Source organism: Heterodontus francisci, unplaced genomic scaffold (genome assembly GCF_036365525.1).
Source record: "Heterodontus francisci isolate sHetFra1 unplaced genomic scaffold, sHetFra1.hap1 HAP1_SCAFFOLD_57, whole genome shotgun sequence".
Lineage (NCBI taxonomy): Eukaryota > Metazoa > Chordata > Chondrichthyes > Heterodontiformes > Heterodontidae > Heterodontus > Heterodontus francisci.
This window is the reverse complement of record NW_027142024.1, coordinates 1,200,478-1,224,309: the sequence shown is the minus strand read 5'-3', so window position 1 is coordinate 1,224,309 and position 23,832 is coordinate 1,200,478.

Sequence of the window (23,832 nt, the reverse complement as noted above, 5' to 3'; positions counted from 1 at the left end):
TTACACCAAGTAACAAAGACATACACTGACACCAAGTAACAAAGACACACACTTACACCAAGTAACAAAGACATACACTGACACCAAGTAACAAAGACACACACTTACACCAAGTAACAAAGACAGACAATTACACCAAGTAACAAAGACATACACTTCCACCAAGTAACACAGACATACACTGATACCAAGTAACAAAGACAGACAATTACACCAAGTAACAAAGACATACACTGACACCAAGTAACAAAGACACACACTTACACCAAGTAACAAAGACATACACTGACACCAAGTAACAAAGACACACACTTACACCAAGTAACAAAGACACACACTTACACCAAGTAACACAGACATACACTGACACCAAATATTTTGACATACACTGACACCAAGTAACAAAGACATACACTGATACCCAGTAACACAGACACACACTTACACCAAGTAACAAAGACATACACTGACACCAAGTCACAAAGACACACACTGACACCCAGTAACAAAGACATACACTGACACCAAGTCACAAAGACATACACTGATACCCAGTAACAAAGACACACACTTACACCAAGTAACACAGACAAACACTGACACCAAGTAACAAAGACATACACTGATACCCAGTAACACAGACACACACTTACACCAAGTAACACAGACACACACTGACACCCAGTAACACAAACAAACACGCTGACACCCAGTAACACAGACACACACTGACACCAAGTAACAAAGACATACACTGACACCCAGTAACACAGACACACACTGACACCCAGTAACACACTCTGATACACAGTAACAAAGACATACACTGACTCCCAGGAACACAGACACACACTGACACCCAGTAACACAAACAAACACACTTACATCATGTAACACAGACATACACTGACACCAAGTAACAAAGACATACACTGATACCCAGTAACAAAGACACAGACTTCCACCAAGAAACACAGACATACACTGACACCAAGTAACAAAGAAAGACAATTACACCAAGTAACAAAGACATACACTGACACCAAGTAACAAAGACACACACTTACACCAAGTAACAAAGACATACACTGACACCAAGTAACAAAGACACACACTTACACCAAGTAACAAAGACAGACAATTACACCAAGTAACAAAGACATACACTTCCACCAAGTAACACAGACATACACTGATACCAAGTAACAAAGACAGACAATTACACCAAGTAACAAAGACATATTCTTACACCAAGTATTTTGACATACACTGACACCAAGTAACAAAGACTTACACTGATACCCAGTAACAAAGACTTACACTGATACCCAGTAACAAAGACATACACTGATACCCAGTAACACAGACAGACACTTACACCAAGTAACAAAGACAGACACAGATACCCTGTAACACAGACACACAATAACACCAAGTAACAAAGACACACACTTATGGCAAGTAACACAGACATACACTGACACAAAGTAACAAAGACATACACTTACACCAAGTAACACAGAAATACACTGACATCAAGTAACAAAGACATACAATTACAACAAGTAACAAAGACACACACTTACACCAAGTAACAAAGACACACACTTACACCAAGTAACACACACTGATACACAGTAACAGAGACATACACTGAAACCCAGGAACACAGACACACACTGACACCAAGTAACAAAGACACACACTTACACCAAGTAACAAAGAAACACACTTACACCAAGTAACAAAGACACACACTTACACCAAGTAACACAGACATACACTGACACCAAATATTTTGACATACACTGACACCAAGTAACAAAGACATACACTGATATCCAGTAACACAGACACACACTTACACCAAGTAACAAAGACATACACTGATACCCAGTAACAAAGACACACACTTACACCAAATAACAAAGACATACACTGAAACCCAGCAACAAAGACGGACACTGACACCCAGTAACACAGACACACACGGACACCAAGTAACAAAGACACAAACTTACACCAAGTAACACAGACACACAGTGACACCCAGTAACACAAACAAACACAATGACACCCAGTAACACAGACACACACTGACACCAAGTAACAAAGACATACACTGACACCCAGTAACACAGACACACACTGACACCCAGTAACACACACTGATACACAGTAACAAAGACATACACTGACTCCCAGGAACACAGACACACACTGACACCCAGTAACACAAACCAGCACACTTACATCATGTAACACAGACATACACTGACACCAAGTAACAAAGACATACACTGATACCCAGGAACACAGACACACACTTACACCAAGTAACAAAGACATACACTGACGCCAAGTAACACAGACACACACTTACACCAAGTAACACAAACACACACTTACACCAAGTAACAAAGACATACACTGACACCAAGTAACAAAGACACACACTTACACCAAGTAACACAGACATAGACTGACACCAAGTATCAACGACATACACTTACAACCAGTAACAAAGACATACACTGATACCCAGTAACACAGGCACACACTGATACCAAGTCACAAAGCCATACACTGATAACCAGTATCACAGACACACACTGACACCAAGTAACAAAGACAAACACTGACACCAAGTAACAAAGACATACACTTACACCAATTATTTTGACACACACTGACACCCAGTAACAAAGACATACACTGACACCAAGTCACAAAGACATACACTGATACCCAGTAACACAGACACACACTTACACCAAGTAACAAAGACATAGACTGACACCCAGTAACAAAGACATACACTGACACCCAGTAACACAGACAAACACGGACACCAAGTAACAAAGACATACACTGATACCCAGTAAAACAGACACACACTGATACCAAGTCACAAAGACATACACTGATACCCAGTAACACAGAGATCCACTAAAACCAAGTAACAAAGACATACACTTACACCAAGTATTTTGACATACACTGACACCAAGTAACAAAGACATACAATGATACCCAGTAACACAGACACACACTGACACCCAGTAACAAAGACATACACTTACACCAAGTCACAAAGACATACACTGATACCCAGTAACACAGACACACACTTACACCAAGTAACACAGGCATACACTGACACCCAGTAATACAGACACACACTTACACCAAGTAACAAAGACATACACTGACACCCAGTAACAAAGACGTACACTGACACCAAGTAAGACAGGCACACACGGACACCAAGTAACAAAGACACACACTGACACCCAGTAACACAGACACACACTTACAGCAAGTAACAAAGACATACACTGACACCAAGTCACAAAGAAACACACTGACACCCAGTAACACAGACATACACTGACACCAAGTCACAAAGACATACAATGATACCAAGTAACGCAGACACACACTTACACCAAGTAACAAAGTCATACATTGACACCAAGTCACAACGACACACTTACACCCAGTAACAAAGACACACACTTACACCAAGTAACAAAGGCACACACTGACACCAAGTCACACAGACATACACTGATACCCAGTAACACAGACACAAACTTACACCAAGTAACACAGACGTACACTGACACCAAGTAACAAAGACATACACTGATACCCAGTAACACAGACACACACTTACACCAAGGAGCAAAGACATACACTGACACCAAGTCACAAAGAGACACACTGACACCCAGTAACAAAGACATACACTGACACCAAGTCACAAAGACATACACTGATACCCAGTAACACAGACACACACTTGCACCAAGTAACACAGACATACACTGACACCAAGTAACAAAGACATACACTGAAACCCAGTAAAACAGACACACACTTACACCAAGTAACAAAGATATAGACTGACACCCAGTAACAAAGACATACACTGACACCCAGTAACACAGACAAACACGGACACCAAGTAACAAAGACATACACTGATACCCAGTAAAACAGACACACACGGACACCAAGTCACAAAGACATACACTGATACCCAGTAACACAGAGATACACTTACACCAAGTAACAAAGACAAACACTGATACCCAGTAACACAGACACACACTGACACCCAGTAACAAAGACATACACTTACACCAAGTCACAAAGACATACACTGATACCCAGTAACACAGACACACACTTACACCAAGTAACACAGGCATACGCGGACACCCAGTAATACAGACACACACTTACACCAAGTAACAAAGACATACACTGAAACCCAGTAACAAAGACGTACACTGACACCAAGTAAGACAGGCACACACGGACACCAAGTAACAAAGACACACACTGACACCCAGTAACACAGACACACACTTACAGCAAGTAACAAAGACATACACTGACACCAAGTCACAAAGAAACACACTGACACCCAGTAACACAGACATACACTGACACCAAGTCACAAAGACATACACTGATATCCAGTAACACAGACACACACTTACACCAAGTAACACAGGCATACACTGACACCCAGTAACACAGACACACACTTACACCAAGTAACAAAGACATACACTGACACCCAGTAACAAAGACACACACTGACACCCAGTAACAAAGACATACACTGACACCCAGTAACACAGACACACACGGACACCAAGTAACAAGACACACACTTACACCAAGTAACACAGACACACACTGTCACCCAGTAACACAAACAAACACACTGACACCAAGTCACACAGACATACACTGATACCCAGTAACACAGACACACACTTACACCAAGTAACACAGACATACACTTACACCCAGTAACACAGACAAACACTTACACCAAGTAACAAAGACATACACTGACACCCAGTAACAAAGACACACACTGACACCCAGTAACAAAGACATACACTGACACCCAGTAACACAGACACACACGGACACCAAGTAACAAAGACACAAACTTACACCAAGTAACACAGACATACACTGTCACCCAGTAACACAAACAAACACACTGACACCAAGTCACACAGACATACACTGATACCCAGTAACACAGACACACACTTACACCAAGTAACACAGACATACACTTACACCAAGTAACAAAGACATACAAAAATACCCAGTAACGCAGACACACACTTACACCAAGTAACAAAGACATACACTGACACCAAGTCACAAAGACACACACTGACACCCAGTAACAAAGACATACACTGACACCAAGTCACAAAGACATACACTGATACCCAGTAACACAGACACACACTTACACCAAGTAACACAGACATACACTGACACCAAGTAACAAAGACATACACTGATACCCAGTAACACAGAGACACACTTACACCAAGTAACAAAGACATTCACTGACACCAAGTCACAAAGTGACACACTGACAACCAGTAACAAAGACATACACTGACACCCAGTAACAAAGACATACACTGACACCCAGTAACACAGACACACACGGGTACCAGGTAACAAAGACATCCGCTGACACCAAGTAACAAAGACATACATTTACACCAAGAAACAAAGACAGACAATTACACCAAGTAACAAAGACATACACAGATACCCAGCAACACAGACACACACTTACACCAAGTAACAAAGACATACACTGACACCAAGTCACAAAGACACACACGGACACCAAGTCTCACAGACATGCACTGATACCCAGTAACACAGACACACACTTACACCAAGTAGCACAGACATGCACTGAAACCAAGTAACAAAGACATACACTGATACCCAGTAACACAGACACACACTTACATCAAGTACCAAAGTCACACACTTACAGCAAGTAACACAGTCATACACTGACACCAAGTAACAAAGACATACAAAGATACCCAGTAACACATACAAACACTTACACCAAGTAACAAAGACATGCACTGACACCAGGTCACAAAGGCACACACTGACACCAAGTCACAAAGACATACACTGATACCCAGTAACACAGACACACACTTACACCAAGTAACACAGACATACACTGAGACCAAGTAACAAAGACATACACTGATACCCAGTAACACAGACACACACTGACACCCAGTAACAAAGACACACCCTGACACCCAGTAACACAGAGAAACACTGATAAACAGTAACAAAGACATACACTGACAGCAAGTAACACAGACACACATTGACACCCAGTCACAAAGACATAAACTGATACCCAGTAACACAGACAAACATTTACACCAAGTTACAAAGACAGACACTGATACCCACTAACACAGACACACATTTACACCAAGTAACAAAGACATCCACTGACACCCAGTAACATAGACATACACTGACACCCAGTAGCACAGACACACACGGGCACCAAGTAACAAAGACATACACTGACACAGGTAACAAAGACATACACTTACACCAAGTAACAAAGACAGACAATTACACCAAGTAACAATGACATACACTTACACCAAGTATTTTGACATACACTGACACCAAGTAACAAAGACATACACTGATACCCAGCAACACAGGCGCACACTTACACCAAGTAACAAAGACATACACTTACACCAAGTAACAAAGACAGACAATTACACCAAGTAACAATGACATACACATACACCAAGTATTTAGACATACACTGACACCAAGTAACTAAGACATACACTGATACCCAGTAACACAGACACACACTTACACAAAGTAACAAAGACATAGACTGACACCCAGTAACAAAGACATACACTGACACCCAGTAACACAGACAAACACGGACACCAAGTAACAAAGACATACACTGATACCCAGTAAAACAGACACACACTGATACCAAGTCACAAAGACATACACTGATACCCAGTAACACAGAGATACCTAAAACCAAGTAACAAAGACATATACTTACACCAAATATTTTGACATACAATGACACCAAGTAACAAAGACATACACTGATACCCAGTAACACAGACACACACTGACACCCAGTAACAAAGACATACACTTACACCAAGTCACAAAGACATACACTGATACCCAGTAACACAGACACACACTTACACCAAGCAACACAGGGATACACTGACACCCAGTAATACAGACACACACTTACACCAAGTAACAAAGACATACACTGACACCCAGTAACAAAGACGTACACTGACACCAAGTAAGACAGGCACACACGGACACCAAGTAACAAAGACACACACTGACACCCAGTAACACAGACACACACTTACAGCAAGTAACAAAGACATACACTGACACCAAGTCACAAAGAAACACACTGACACCCAGTAACACAGACATACACTGACACAAAGTCACAAAGACATACACTGATATCCAGTAACACAGACACACACTTACACCAAGTAACACAGGCATACACTGACACCCAGTAACACAAACAAACACACACTGACACCCAGTAACACAGAGAAACAATGATGAACAGTAACAAAGACATACACTGACACTAAGTAACAAAGTCAAACACTGACACCAAGTAACAAAGACATACACTGACACCCAGAAACAAAGACACACACTGACACTCAGTAACAAAGGCATACACTGACACCCAGTAACACAGACACACACGGACACCATGTAACAAAGAAACACACTTACACCAAGTAACACAGACACACACTGACACCCAGTAACAAAAACAAACACACTGACACCAAGTAACACAGACATACACTGACACCCAGTGAAAAAAGACATACAATGAAACCAAGTCACAAAGACTTACACTGATGCCCAGTAACACAGACACACACTGACCCACAGTAACAAAGACATACACTGACACCAAGTAACAAAGACATACACTGATACCCAGTAACACAGACACACACTTACACCAAGTAACAAAGACATGCACTGATACCCAGTAACACAGACACACACTTACACCAAGTAACTAAGACATACACTGACACCCAGTAACACAGACACACACTTACACCAAGTAACAAAGAGATACACTGACACCCAGTAACAAAGACACACACTGACACCCAGTAATACAGACACACACGGACACCAAGTAACAATGACACAGACTTACAATAAGTAACACAGACAGACACTGACACCCAGTAACACAGACACACACTTACAGCAAGTAACAAAGACATACACTGACACCAAGTCACAAAGACATACACTGATACCCAGTAACACAGAGATACCTAAAACCAAGTAACAAAGACGTACACTGATACCCAGTAACACAGACACACACTTACACCAAGTAACAAAGACATGCACTGATACCCAGTAACACAGACACACACTTACACCAAGTAACAAAGACATACACTGACACCCAGTAACACAGACACACACTTACACCAAGTAACAAAGACATACACTGACACCCAGTAACAAAGACACACACTGACACCCAGTAATACAGACACACACGGACACCAAGTAACACAGACAGACACTGACACCCAGTAACACAGACACACACTTACAGCAAGTAACAAAGACATACACTGACACCAAGTCACAAAGACATACACTGATACCCAGTAACACAGAGATACCTAAAACCAAGTAACAAAGACATACACTTACACCAAGTATTTTGACATACAATGACACCAAGTAACAAAGACATACACTGATACCCAGTAACACAGACACACACTGACACCCAGTAACAAAGACATACACTTACACCAAGTCACAAAGACATACACTGATACCCAGTAACACAGACACACACTTACACCAAGCAACACAGGCATACACTGACACCCAGTAATACAGACACACACTTACACCAAGTAACAAAGACATACACTGACACCCAGTAACAAAGTCGTACACTGACACCAAGTAAGACAGGCACACACGGACACCAAGTAACAAAGACACACACTGACCCCCAGTAACACAGACACACACTTACAGCAAGTAACAAAGACATACACTGACACCAAGTCACAAAGAAACACACTGACACCCAGTAACACAGACATACACTGACACCAAGTCACAAAGACATACACTGATATCCAGTAACACAGACACACACTTACACCAAGTAACACAGGCATACACTGACACCCAGTAACACAAACAAACACACACTGACACCCAGTAACACAGAGAAACAATGATGAACAGTAACAAAGACACACACTGACACCAAGTAAAAAAGTCAAACACTGACACCAAGTAACAAAGACATACACTGACACCCAGAAACAAAGACACACACTGACACTCAGTAACAAAAACAAACACACTGACACCAGGTAACACAGACATACACTGACACCAAGTAACAAAGACATACACTGACACCAAGTAAAACAGACACACACTGACACCCAGTGAAAAAGACATACAATGAAACCAAGTCACAAAGACATACACTGATGCCCAGTAACACAGACACACACTGACACACAGTAACAAAGACATACACTGACACCAAGTAACAAAGACATACACTGATACCCAGTAACACAGACACACACTTACACCAAGTAACAAAGACATGCACTGATACCCAGTAACACAGACACACACTTACACCAAGTAACAAAGACATACACTGACACCCAGTAACACAGACACACACTTACACCAAGTAACAAAGACATACACTGACACCCAGTAACAAAGACACACACTGACACCCAGTAATACAGACACACACGGACACCAAGTAACAATGACACAGACTTACACCAAGTAACACAGACAGACACTGACACCCAGTAACACAGACACACACTTACAGCAAGTAACAAAGACATACACTGACACCAAGTCACAAAGACACACACTGACACCCAGTAACAAAGACATACACGGACACCAAGTCACAAAGACATACACTGATACCCAGGAACACAGACACACATATACACCACGTAACACAGGCATACACTGACTCCCAGTAACGCAGACACACACTTACACCAAGTAACAAAGATATACACTGACACTCAGTAACAAAGACACACACTGACACCCAGTAACAAAGACATACACTGACACCCAGTAACACAGACACACACGGACACCAAGTAACATAGACACACACTTACACCAAGTAACACAGACACACACTGACACCCAGTAACACAAACAAACACACTGACACCAAGTAACACAGACATACACTGACACCAAGTAACAAAGACATACACTGATACCCAGTAACAAAGACATACACTGACACCAAGTAACAAAGACACACATTGAGACCCAGTAAAAAAGACATACACTGACACCAGCTCACTAAGACATACACTGATGCCCAGTAACACAGACACACACTGACACCAAGTAACAAAGACATACACTGACACCAAGTAACAAAGACATACACTTACACCAAGTAACAAAGACACACACTTACACCAAGTAACACAGACATACACTGACACCAAGTAACAAAGACAGACAATTACACCAAGTAACAAAGACATACACTTACACCAAGTATTTTGACACACACTTACACCAAGTAACAAAGACAGACACTGACACCCAGTAACACAGACATACACTGACACCAAGTCACAAAGACATACACTGATACCCAGTAACACAGACACACACTTACACCAAGTATCACAGGCATACACTGACACCCAGTAGCACAGTCACACACTTACACCAAGTAACAAAGACATACACTGACACCCAGTAACAAAGTCACACACTGCCACCCAGTAACAAAGACATACACTGACACCCAGTAACACAGACACACACGGACACCAAGTAACAAAGACACACACTTACACCAAGTAACACAGACACACACTGACACCCAGTAACACAAACAAACACACTGACAGCAAGTAACACAGACATACACTGACACCAAGTAACAAAGACATACACTGATACCCAGTAACACAGGCACGCACTGGGGGGGGTGGGCACATTGGCGCAGTGGTTAGCACCGCAGCCTCACAGCTCCAGGGACCCGGGTTCTATTCTGGGTACTGCCTGTGCGGAGTTTGCAACTTCTCCGTGTCTGCGTAGGTTTCCTCCGGGTGCTCCGGTTTCCTCCCTCATGCCAAAGACTTGCAGGTTGATAGGTTAATTGGCCAACATAAATTGCCCCTAGTGTAGGTCGGTGGTAGGGAAATATATAGGGACACGTGGGGATGTGATAGGAATACGGTATTGCTGTAGGATTAGTATAAATGGGTTGTTGATGGTCGGCGCAGCCACGGTGGGCCGCAGGGCCTGTCGAAGTGCAGTATCTCTAAACTAAACTAATTACTGACACCGAGTGTCACAGACACACACTGACACCCAGTAACACCAACAAACACACACTGACTCCCAGTGACACAGAGAAAAACTGATACACAGTAACAAAGACATAAACTGACACCAAGTAACAAAGACACACACTGACACCCAGTAAAAAAGACATACACTGACACCAAGTCACAAAGACATACACTGATGCCCAGTAACACAGACACCCACTGACACCAAGTAACAAAGACATACACAGACACCAAGTAACAAAGACATACACTTACACCAAGTAACAAACACACACACTGACACCCAGTAACACAGAGAAACACTGAAACACAGTAACAAAGACACACACTTACACCAAGTAACACAGACATACACTGACACCAAGTAACAAAGACAGACAATTACACCAAGTAACAAAGACATACACTGACACCCAGTAACAAAGACACACACTGACACCCAGTAACAAAGACATGCACTGACACCCAGTAACACAGACACACACGGACACCAAGTAACAAAGACATACACTGACACCAAGACACAAAGACACACACTGACACCCAGTAACACAGACATACACTGACACCAAGTCACAAAGACATACACTGATGCCCAGTAACACAGACACCCACTGACACCAAGTAACAAAGACATACACAGACACCATGTAACAAAGACATACACTTACACCAAGTAACAAACACACACACTGACACCAAGTAACACAGAGAAACACTGATACCCAGTAACACAGACACACACTTACACCAAGTAACACAGGCATATACTGACACCCAGTTACACAGTCACACACTTACACCAAGTAACAAAGACATACACTGACACCCAGTAACAAAGACACACACTGACACCCCGTAACAAAGTCATACACTGACACCAAGTAACACAGACACACACTGATACCCAGTAACACAAACAAACACACTGACACCAAGTAACACAGACATACAGTGACACCAAGTAACAAAGACAGACACTGATACCCAGTAACACAGGCACACACTGTGGGGGTGGGGGGGGGGGTGGGCACATTGGCGCAGTGTTTAGCACCGCAGCCTCACAGCTCCAGGGACCCGGGTTCTATTCTGGGTACTGCCTGTGGGGAGTTTGCAACTTCTCCCTGTGTCTGCGTAGGTTTCCTCCGGGTGCTCCGGTTTCCGCCCACATGCCAAATACCTGCAGGTTGATAGGTTAATTGGCCAACATAAATTGCCCCTAGTATAGGTAGGTGGTAGGGAAATATATAGGGACAAGTGGGGATGTGATAGGAATACGGGATTAATGTTGGATTAGTATAAATGGGTGGCTGATGGTCGGCACACACTCGGTGGGCCGAAGGGCCTGTTTAAGTGCTTTATCTCTGAACTAAACTAAATACTGACACCTAGTGTCACAGATACACACTGACACCCAGTAACACAAACAAACACACACTGACACCCAGTAACACAGAGAAACAATGATAAACAGGAACAAAGACATACACTGACACCAAGTAACAAAGTCATACACTGACACCAAGTAACAAAGACATACACTGACACCCAGTAACAAAGGCATACACTGACACATAGTAACACAGACACACACGGACACCAAGTAACAAAGACACACAATGACACCCAATAACACAGACACACACTTACAGCAAGTAACAAAGACATACACTGACACCAAGTCACAAAGACACACACTGACACCCAGTAACACAGACATACACTGACACCAAGTCACAAAGACATACACTGATACCCAGTAACACAGACACACACTTACACCAAGTAACACAGGCATACACTGACACCCAGTAACACAGTCACACACTTACACCAAGTAACAAAGACATACACTGACACCCAGTAACAAAGACACACACTGACACCCCGTAACAAAGACATACACTGACACCAAGTAACACAGACACACACGGACACCAAGTAACAAAGACACACACTTACACCAAGTAACACAAACAAACACACTGATACCCAGTAACACAAACAAACACACTGACACCAAGTAACACAGACATACACTGACACCAAGTAACAAAGACAGACACTGATACCCAGTAACACAGGCACACACTGTGGGGGTGGGGGGAGGGGGTGGTGGGCACATTGGCGCAGTGTTTAGCACCGCAGCCTCACAGCTCCAGGGACCCGGTTTCTATTCTGGGTACTGCCTGTTGGGAGTTTGCAACTTCTCCCTGTGTCTGCGTAGGTTTCCTCCGGGTGCTCCGGTTTCCTCCCACATGCCAAAGACTTGCAGGTTGATAGGTTAATTGGCCAACATAAATTGCCCCTAGTGTTGGTAGGTGGTAGGGAAATATATAGGGACAAGTGGGCATGTGATAGGAATACGGGATTAATGTTGGATTAGTATAAATGGGTGGCTGATGGTCGGCACACACTCGGTGGGCCGAAGGGCCTGTTTAAGTGCTGTATCTCTAAACTAAACTAAATACTGACACCTAGTGTCACAGATACACACTGACACCCAGTAACACAAACAAACACACACTGACACCCAGTAACACAGAGAAACAATGATAAACAGTAACAAAGACATACACTGACACCAAGTAACAAAGACATACACTGACAACCAGAAACAAAGACACACACTGACACCCAGTAACAAAGGCATACACTGACACATAGTAACACAGACACACACGGACACCAAGTAACAAAGACACACACTTACACCAAGTAACACAGACACACACTGACACCCAGAAACAAAAACAAACACACTGATTCCAAGTAACACAGACATACACTGACACCAAGTAACAAAGACATGCACTGACACCAAGTAAAACAGACACACACTGACACCCAGTGAAAAAGACATACAATGACACCAAGTCACAAAGACATACACTGATGCCCAGTAACACAGACACACACTGACACACAGTCACAAAGACATACACTGACACCAAGTACCAAAGACATACACTGATACCCAGGAACACAGACACACACTTACACCAAGTAACAAAGACATGCTCTGATACCCAGTAACACAGACATACACTTACACCAAGTAACAAAGACATACACTGACACCCAGTAACACAGACACACACTTACACCAAGTAACAAAGACATACACTGACACCCAGTAACAAAGACACACACTGACACCCAGTAATACAGACACACACGGACACCAAGTAACAAAGACACAGACTTACACCAAGTAACACAGACAGACACTGACACCCAGTAACACAGACACACACTTACAGCAAGTAACAAAGACATACACTGACACCAAGTCACAAAGGCACACACTGACACCCAGTAACAAAGACATACACGGACACCAAGTCACAAAGACATACACTGATACCCAGGAACACAGACACACACTTACACCACGTAACACAGGCATACACTGACTCCCAGTAACACAGACACACACTTACACCAAGTAACAAAGACATACACTGACACCCAGTAACAAAGACACACACTGACACCCAGTAACAAAGACATACACTGACACCCAGTCACACAGACACACACGGACACCAAGTAACAAAGACACACACTTACACCAAGTAACACAGACACACATTGACACCCAGTAACACAAACAAACACACTGACACCAAGTAACACAGACATACACTGACACCAAGTAACAAAGACATACACTGATACCCAGTAACACAGACACACACTTACACCACGTAACACAGGCATACACTGACTCCCAGTAACACAGACACACACTTACACCAAGTAACAAAGGCATACACTGACACCCAGTAACAAAGACACCCAGTGACACCCAGTAACAAAGACATACACTGACACCCAGTAACACAGACACACACGGACACCAAGTAACAAAGACACACACTTACACCAAGTAACACAGACACACACTGACACCCAGTAACACAAACAAACACACTGACACCAAGTAACACAGACATACTCTGACACCAAGTAACAAAGACATACACTGACACCCAGTAAAAAAGACATACACTGACACCAAGTCACAAAGACATACACTGATGCCCAGTAACACAGACACACACTGACACCAAGTAACAAAGACATCCACTGACACCAAGTTACAAAGACATACACTTACACCAAGACACAAAGACACACACTGACAACCAGTAACACAGAGAAACACTGATATACAGTAACAAAGACATACACTGACACCAAGTAACAAAGACACACACTGACACCCAGTAAAAAAGACATACACTGACACCAGGTCACTCAGACATACACTGATGCCCAGTAACACAGACACACACTGACACCAAGTAACAAAGACATACACTGACACCAAGTAACAAAGACATACACTGACACCAAGTAACAAAGACACACACTTACACCAAGTAACACAGACATACAAAAGAACAAAGAACAAAGAACAAAGATAATTACAGCACAGGAACAGGCCCTTCGGCCCTCCAAGCCTGCGCCGATCCAGATCCTCTCTCTAAACATGTCGCCTATTTTCTAAGGTTCTGTATCTCTTTTCTTCCTGCCCATTCATGTATCTGTCTAGATACATCTTAAAAGAATCCATCGTGCCCGCATCTACCACCTCCGCTGGCAATGCGTTCCAGGTGCCCACCACCCTCTGCGTAAAGAACTTTCCACGCATATCCCCCCTAAACTTTTCCCCTTTCACTTTGAACTCGTGTCCTCTAGTAATTGAAACCCCCACTCTGGGAAAAAGCCTCTTGCTATCCACCCTGTCTATACCTCTCATGATTTTGTACACCTCAATCAGGTCCCCCCTCAACCTCCGTCTTTCTAATGAAAATAATCCTAATCTGCTCAACCTCTCTTCATAGCTAGCTCCCTCCATACCAGGCAACATCCTTGTGAACCTCCTCTGCACCCTCTCCAAAGCATCCACATCCTTTTGATAATGTGGCGACCAGAAATGTACGCATTATTCCAAATGTGGCCGAATCAAAGTCCTATACAACTGTAACATGACCTGCCAACTCTTGTACTCAATGCCCCGTCCGATGAAGGAAAGCATGCCGTATGCCTTCTTGACCACTCTATTTACCTGCGTTGCCACCTTCAGGGAACAGTGGACCTGAACACCCAAATCTCTCTGGACATCAATTTTCCCCAGGACTTTTCCATTTACTTTTCATTTTCCATACACTGACACCAAGTAACAAAGACAGACAATTGCACCAAGTAACAAAGACATACACTTACACCAAGTATTTTGACACACACTTACACCAAGTAACAAAGACAGACATTGCTACCCAGAAACACAGACACACACTTACACCAAGTAACAAAGACATACACTGACACCCAGTAACACAGACATACACTGACACCAAGTCACAAAGACATACACTGATACCCAGTAACACAGACACACACTTACACCAAGTATCACAGGCATACACTGACACCCAGTAACACAGACATACACTTACAACAAGTAACAAAGACATACACTGACACCCAGTAACACAGACACACACTTACACCAAGTAACAAAGACATACACTGACACCCAGTAACAAAGACACACACTGACACCCAGTAATACAGACACACACGTACACGAAGTAACAAAGACACAGACTTACACAAAGTAACACAGACAGACACTGACACCCAGTAACACAGACACACACTTACAGCAAGTAACAAAGACATACACTGACACCAAGTCACAAAGACACACACTGACACCCAGTAACAAAGACATACACGGACACCAAGTCACAAAGACATACACTGATACCCAGGAACACAGACACACACTTACACCACGTAACACAGGAATACACTGACTCCCAGTAACACAGCCACACACTTACACCAAGTAACAAAGACATACACTGACACCCAGTAACAAAGACACACACTGACACCCAGTAACAAAGACATACACTGACACCCAGTAACACAGACACACACGGACACCAAGTAACAAAGACACACACTTACACCAAGTAACACAGACACACACTGACCCCCAGTAACACAAACAAACACACTGACACCAAGTAACACAGACATACACTGACACCAAGTAACAAAGACACACACTGACACCCAGTAACACAAACAAACACACTCACACGAAGTAACACAGACATACACTGACACCAAGTAACAAAGACATACACTGATACCCAGTAACACAGACACACACTTACACCACGTAACACAGGCATACACTGACTCCCAGTAACACAGACACACACTTACACCAAGTAACAAAGACATACACTGACACCCAGTAACAAAGACACACACTGACACCCAGTAACAAAGACATGCACTGACACCCAGTAACACAGACACACACGTACACAAAGTAAAAAAGACACACACTTACACCAAGTAACACAGACACACACTGACCCCCAGTAACACAAACAAACACACTGACACCAAGTAACACAGACATACACTGACACCAAGTAACAAAGACACACACTGACACCCAGTAAAAAAAACATACACTGACACCAAGTCACAAAGACATACACTGATGCCCAGTAACACAGACACACACTGACACCAAGTAACAAAGACATCCACTGACACCAAGTAACAAAGACATACACTTACACCAAGTAACAAAGACACACACTGACACCCAGTAACACAGAGAAACACTGATATACAGTAACAAAGACATACACTGACACCAAGTAACAAAGACACACACTGACACCCAGTAAAAAAGACATACACTGACACCAGGTCACTAAGACATACACTGATGCCCAGTAACACAGACACACACTGACACCAAGTAACAAAGACATACACTGACACCAAGTAACAAAGACATACACTTACACCAAGTAACAAAGACACACACTTACACCAAGTAACACAGACATACACTGACACCAAGTAACAAAGACAGACAATTACACCAAGTAACAAAGACATACACTCACACCAAGTATTTTGACACACACTTACACCAAGTAACATAGACAGACATTGCTACCCAGTAACACAGACACACACTTACACCAAGTAACAAAGACATACACTGACACCCAGTAACACAGACATACACTGACACCAAGTCACAAAGACATACACTGATACCCAGTAACACAGACACACACTTACACCAAGTATCACAGGCGTACACTGACACCCAGTAACACAGTCACACACTTACACCAAGTAACAAAGACATACACTGACACCCAGTAACAAAGACACACACTGCCACCCAGTAACACAAACAAACACAATGACACCAATTAACACAGACATACACTTACACCAAGTAACAAAGACATACACTGATACCCAGTAACACAGGCACACACTGTGGGGGGTGGGGGGGCACATTGGCGCAGTGGTTAGCACCGCAGCCTCACAGCTCCAGGGACCCGGGTTCTATTCTGGGTACAGCCTGTGCGGAGTTTGAAACTTCTCCCTGTGTCTGCGTAGGTTTCCTCCGGGTGCTCCGGTTTCCTCCCACATGCCAAAGACTTGCAGGTTGATAGGTTAATTGGCCAACATAAATTGCCCCTAGTATAGGTCGGTGGTAGGGAAATATATAGGGACAGGTGGGGATGTGATAGGAATACGGTATTGGTGTAGGATTAGTATAAATGGGTTGTTGATGCTCGGCGCAGCCACGGTGGGCCGAAGGGCCTGTTTTAGTGCTGTATCTCTAAACTAAACTAATTACTGACACCTAGTGTCACAGACACACACTGACACCCAGTAACACCAACAAATACACACTGACTCCCAGTAACACAGAGAAACACTGATATACAGTAACAAAGACATACACTGACACCAAGTAACAAAGACACACACTGACACCCAGTAAAAAAGACATACACTGACATCAAGTCACAAAGACATACACTGATACCCAGTAACACAGACACACACTGACACCAAGTAACAAAGACATACACTGACACCAAGTAACAAAGACATACACTTACACCAAGTAACAAAGACACACACTGACACCCAGTAACACAGAGAAACACTGATACACAGTCACAAAGACACACACTGACACCAAGTAACACAGACATACACTGACACCAAGTAACACAGACATACACTGACACCAAGTAACAAAGACAGACAATTACACCAAGTAACAAAGACATGCACTGATACCCAGTAACACAGTCACACACTTACACCAAGTAACAAAGACAGACACTGCTACCCAGTAACACAGACACAAAGTTACACCAAGTAACAAAGACATACACTGACACCCAGTAACACAGACACACACTTACACCAAGTAACAAAGACATACACTGACACCCAGTAACAAAGACACACACTGACACCCAGTAACAAAGACATACACTGACACCCAGTTACACAGACACACACGGACACCAAGTAACAAAGACACACAATGACACCCAGTAACACAGACACACACTTACAGCAAGTAACAAAGACATACACTGACACCAAGTCACAAAGACACACACTGACACCCAGTAACACAGACATACACTGACACCAAGTCACAAAGACATACACTGATACCCAGTAACACAGACACACACTTACACCAAGTAACACAGGCATACACTGACACCCAGTAACACAGTCACACACTTACACCAAGTAACAAAGACATACACTGACACCCAGTAACAAAGACACACACTGACACCCCGTAACAAAGACATACACTGACACCCAGTAACACAGACACACACGGACTCCAAGTAACAAAGACACACACTTACACCAAGTAACACAGACACACGCTGATACCCAGTAACACAAACAAACACAATGACACCAAGTAACACAGACATACACTGACACCAAGTAACAAAGACAGACACTGATACCCAGTAACACAGACACACACGGACACCAAGTAACAAAGACACACACTTACACCAAGTAACACAGACACACACTGACACCCAGTAACACAAACAAACACACACTGACACCCAGTAACACAGAGAAACACTGATAAACAGTAACAAAGACATACACTGACACCAAGTAACACAGACACACACTGACACCCAGTAACAAAGACATACACTGACACCAAGTCACAATGACATACACTGACACACAGTAACAAAGACATACACTGACACCAAGTCACAAAGACATACACTGATACCCAGTATCACAGACACACATATACACCAAGTAACACAGACATACACTGACACCCAGTAACACAGACACACACTTACACCAAGTAACAAAGACATACACTGACACCCAGTAACAAAGACACACACTGACACCCAGTAATACAGACACACACGGACACCAAGTAACACAGACACAGACTTAAACCAAGTAACACAGACAGAAACTGACACCCAGTAACACAGACACACACTTACAGCAAGTAACAAAGACATACACTGATACCCAGTATCACAGACACACATATGCACCAAGTAACACAGACATACACTGACACCCAGTAACACAGACACACACTTACACCAAGTAACAAAGACATACACTGACACCCAGTAACACAGACACACACGGACACCAAGTAACAAAGACAAAGACTTACACCAAGTAACACAGACACACACTTACACCAAGTAACAAAGACATGCACTGATACCCAGTAACACAGACATACACTGACACCCAGTAACAAAGACACACACTGACACCCAGTAATACAGACACACACGGACACCAAGTAACAAAGACACAGACTTAAACCAAGTAACACAGACAGACACTGACACCCAGTAACACAGACACACACTTACAGCAAGTAACAAAGACATACACTGACACCAAGTCACAAAGACACACACTGACACCCAGTAACAAAGACATACACGGACACCAAGTCACCAAGACATACACTGATACCCAGGAACACAGACACACACTTACACCACGTAACACATGCATACACTGACTCCCAGTAACACAGACACACACTTACACCAAGTAACAAAGACATACACTGACACCCAGTAACAAAGACACACACTGACACCCAGTAACAAAGACATACACTGACACCCAGTAACACAGACACACACGGACACCAAGTAACAAAGACACACACTTACACCAAGTAACACAGACACACACTGACACCCAGTAACACAAACAAACACACTGACACCAAGTAACAAAGACATACACTGATACCCAGTAACACAGGCACACACTGGGGGTGGGGGGGGGGGGCACATTGGCGCAGTGGTTCGCACCGCAGCCTCACAGCTCCAGGGACCCGGGTTCGATTCTGGGTACTGCCTGTGCGGAGTTTGCAAGTTCTCCCTGTGTCTGCGTGGGTTTCCTCCGGGTGCTCCGGTTTCCTCCCACATGCCAAAGACTTGCAGGTTGATAGGTTAATTGGCCATCATATATTGCCCCTAGTATAGGTAGGTGGTAGGGAAATATATAGGGACAGGTGGGGATGTGATAGGAATACGGGATAAGTGTAGGACTAGTATAAAGGGTGGTTGATGGTCGGCAAAGACTTGGTGGGCCGAAGGGCCTGTTAAAGTGCTGTATCTCTAAACTAAACTAAATACTGACACCTAGTGTCACAGATACACACTGACACCCAGTCACACAAACAAACACACACTGACACCCAGTTACACAGAGAAACACTGATAAACAGTAACAAAGACATACACTGACACCAAGTAACACAGACACACTCTGACACCCAGTAACAAAGACATACACTGACACCAAGAAACAAAGACATACACTGACACACAGTAACAAAGACATACACTGACACCAAGTCACAAAGACATACACTGATACCCAGTATCACAGACACACATATACACCAAGTAACACAGACACACACTGACACCCAGTAACACAGACACACACTTACACCAAGTCACAAAGACATACACTGATACCCAGTATCACAGACACACATATACACCAAGTAACACAGACATACACTGACACCCAGTAACACAGACACACACTTACACCAAGTAACAAAGACATACACTGACACCCAGTAACACAGACACACACTTACACCAAGTAACAAAGACACAGACTTACACCAAGTAACACAGACAGACACTGACACCCAGTAACACAGACACACACTTACAGCAAGCAACAAAGTCATACACTGACACCAGGTCACAAAGACACACACTGACACCCAGTAACAAATACATACACGGACACCAAGACACAAAGACATACACTGATACCCAGGAACACAGACACACACTTACACCACGTAACACAGGCATACACTGACTTCCAGTAACACAGACACACACTTACACCAAGTAACAAAGACATACACTGACACCCAGTAACAAAGACACACACTGACACCCAGTAACAAAGACATACACTGACACCCAGTAACACAGACACACACGGACACCAAGTAACACAGACACACACTGACACCAAGTAACACAGACATACACTGACACCACGTAAAACAGACGCACATATACACCAAGTAACACAGACATACACTGACACCCAGTAACACAGACACACACTTACACCAAGTCACAAAGACATACACTGATACCCAGTATCACAGACACACATTGACACCAAGTAACACAGACATACACTGACACCCAGTAACACAGACACACACTTACACCAAGTAACAAAGACATACACTGACACCCAGTAACACAGACACACACGGACACCAAGTAACAAAGATTCAGACTTACACCAAGTAACACAGACACACACTTACACCAAGTAACAAAGACATGCACTGATACCCAGCAACACAGACACACGCTTACACCAAGTAACAAAGAAATACACTGACACCCAGTAACACAGACACACACTTACACCAAGTAACACAGACATACACTGACACCAAGTAACAAAGACATACACTGATACCCAGTAACACAGGCACACACTGGGTGGGGGGGGGGGGGGCACATTGGCGCAGTGGATAGCACCGAATTCTCACAGCTCCAGGGACCCGGGTTCGATTCTGGGTACTGCCTGTGCGGAGTTTGCAAGTTCTCCCTGTGTCTGCGTGGGTTTCCTCCGGGTGCTCCGGTTTCCTCCCACATGCCAAAGACTTGCAGGTTGATAGGTTAATTGGCCATCATAAATTGCCCCTAGTATAGGTAGGTGGTCGGGAAATATATCTGAACATGTGCCTCAAATCCGTGCCCTCTTTCCTACTGCTCCATCTTTCCATCCCTGCCACAGTACTGAAACAGCCCTTATCCAAGTCCCAATTCCCATGCTATGTGACTGCTCTCACCTGTTTCCATTCTTATCTCATCGTAGCCAGAAGATCAGTTGCAATGTCATCTCGAATATAAAAGCAAAATACTGCGGATGCTGGAAATCTGAAACAAAAACAAGAAATGCCGGATTCACTCAGCAGGTCTGGCAGCATCTGTGGAAAGAGAAGCTGAGTTAACGTTTCGGGTCAGTGACCCTTCTTCGGAACTGACAAATATTAGAAAAGTCACAGATTATAAACAAGTGAGGTGGGGGTTGG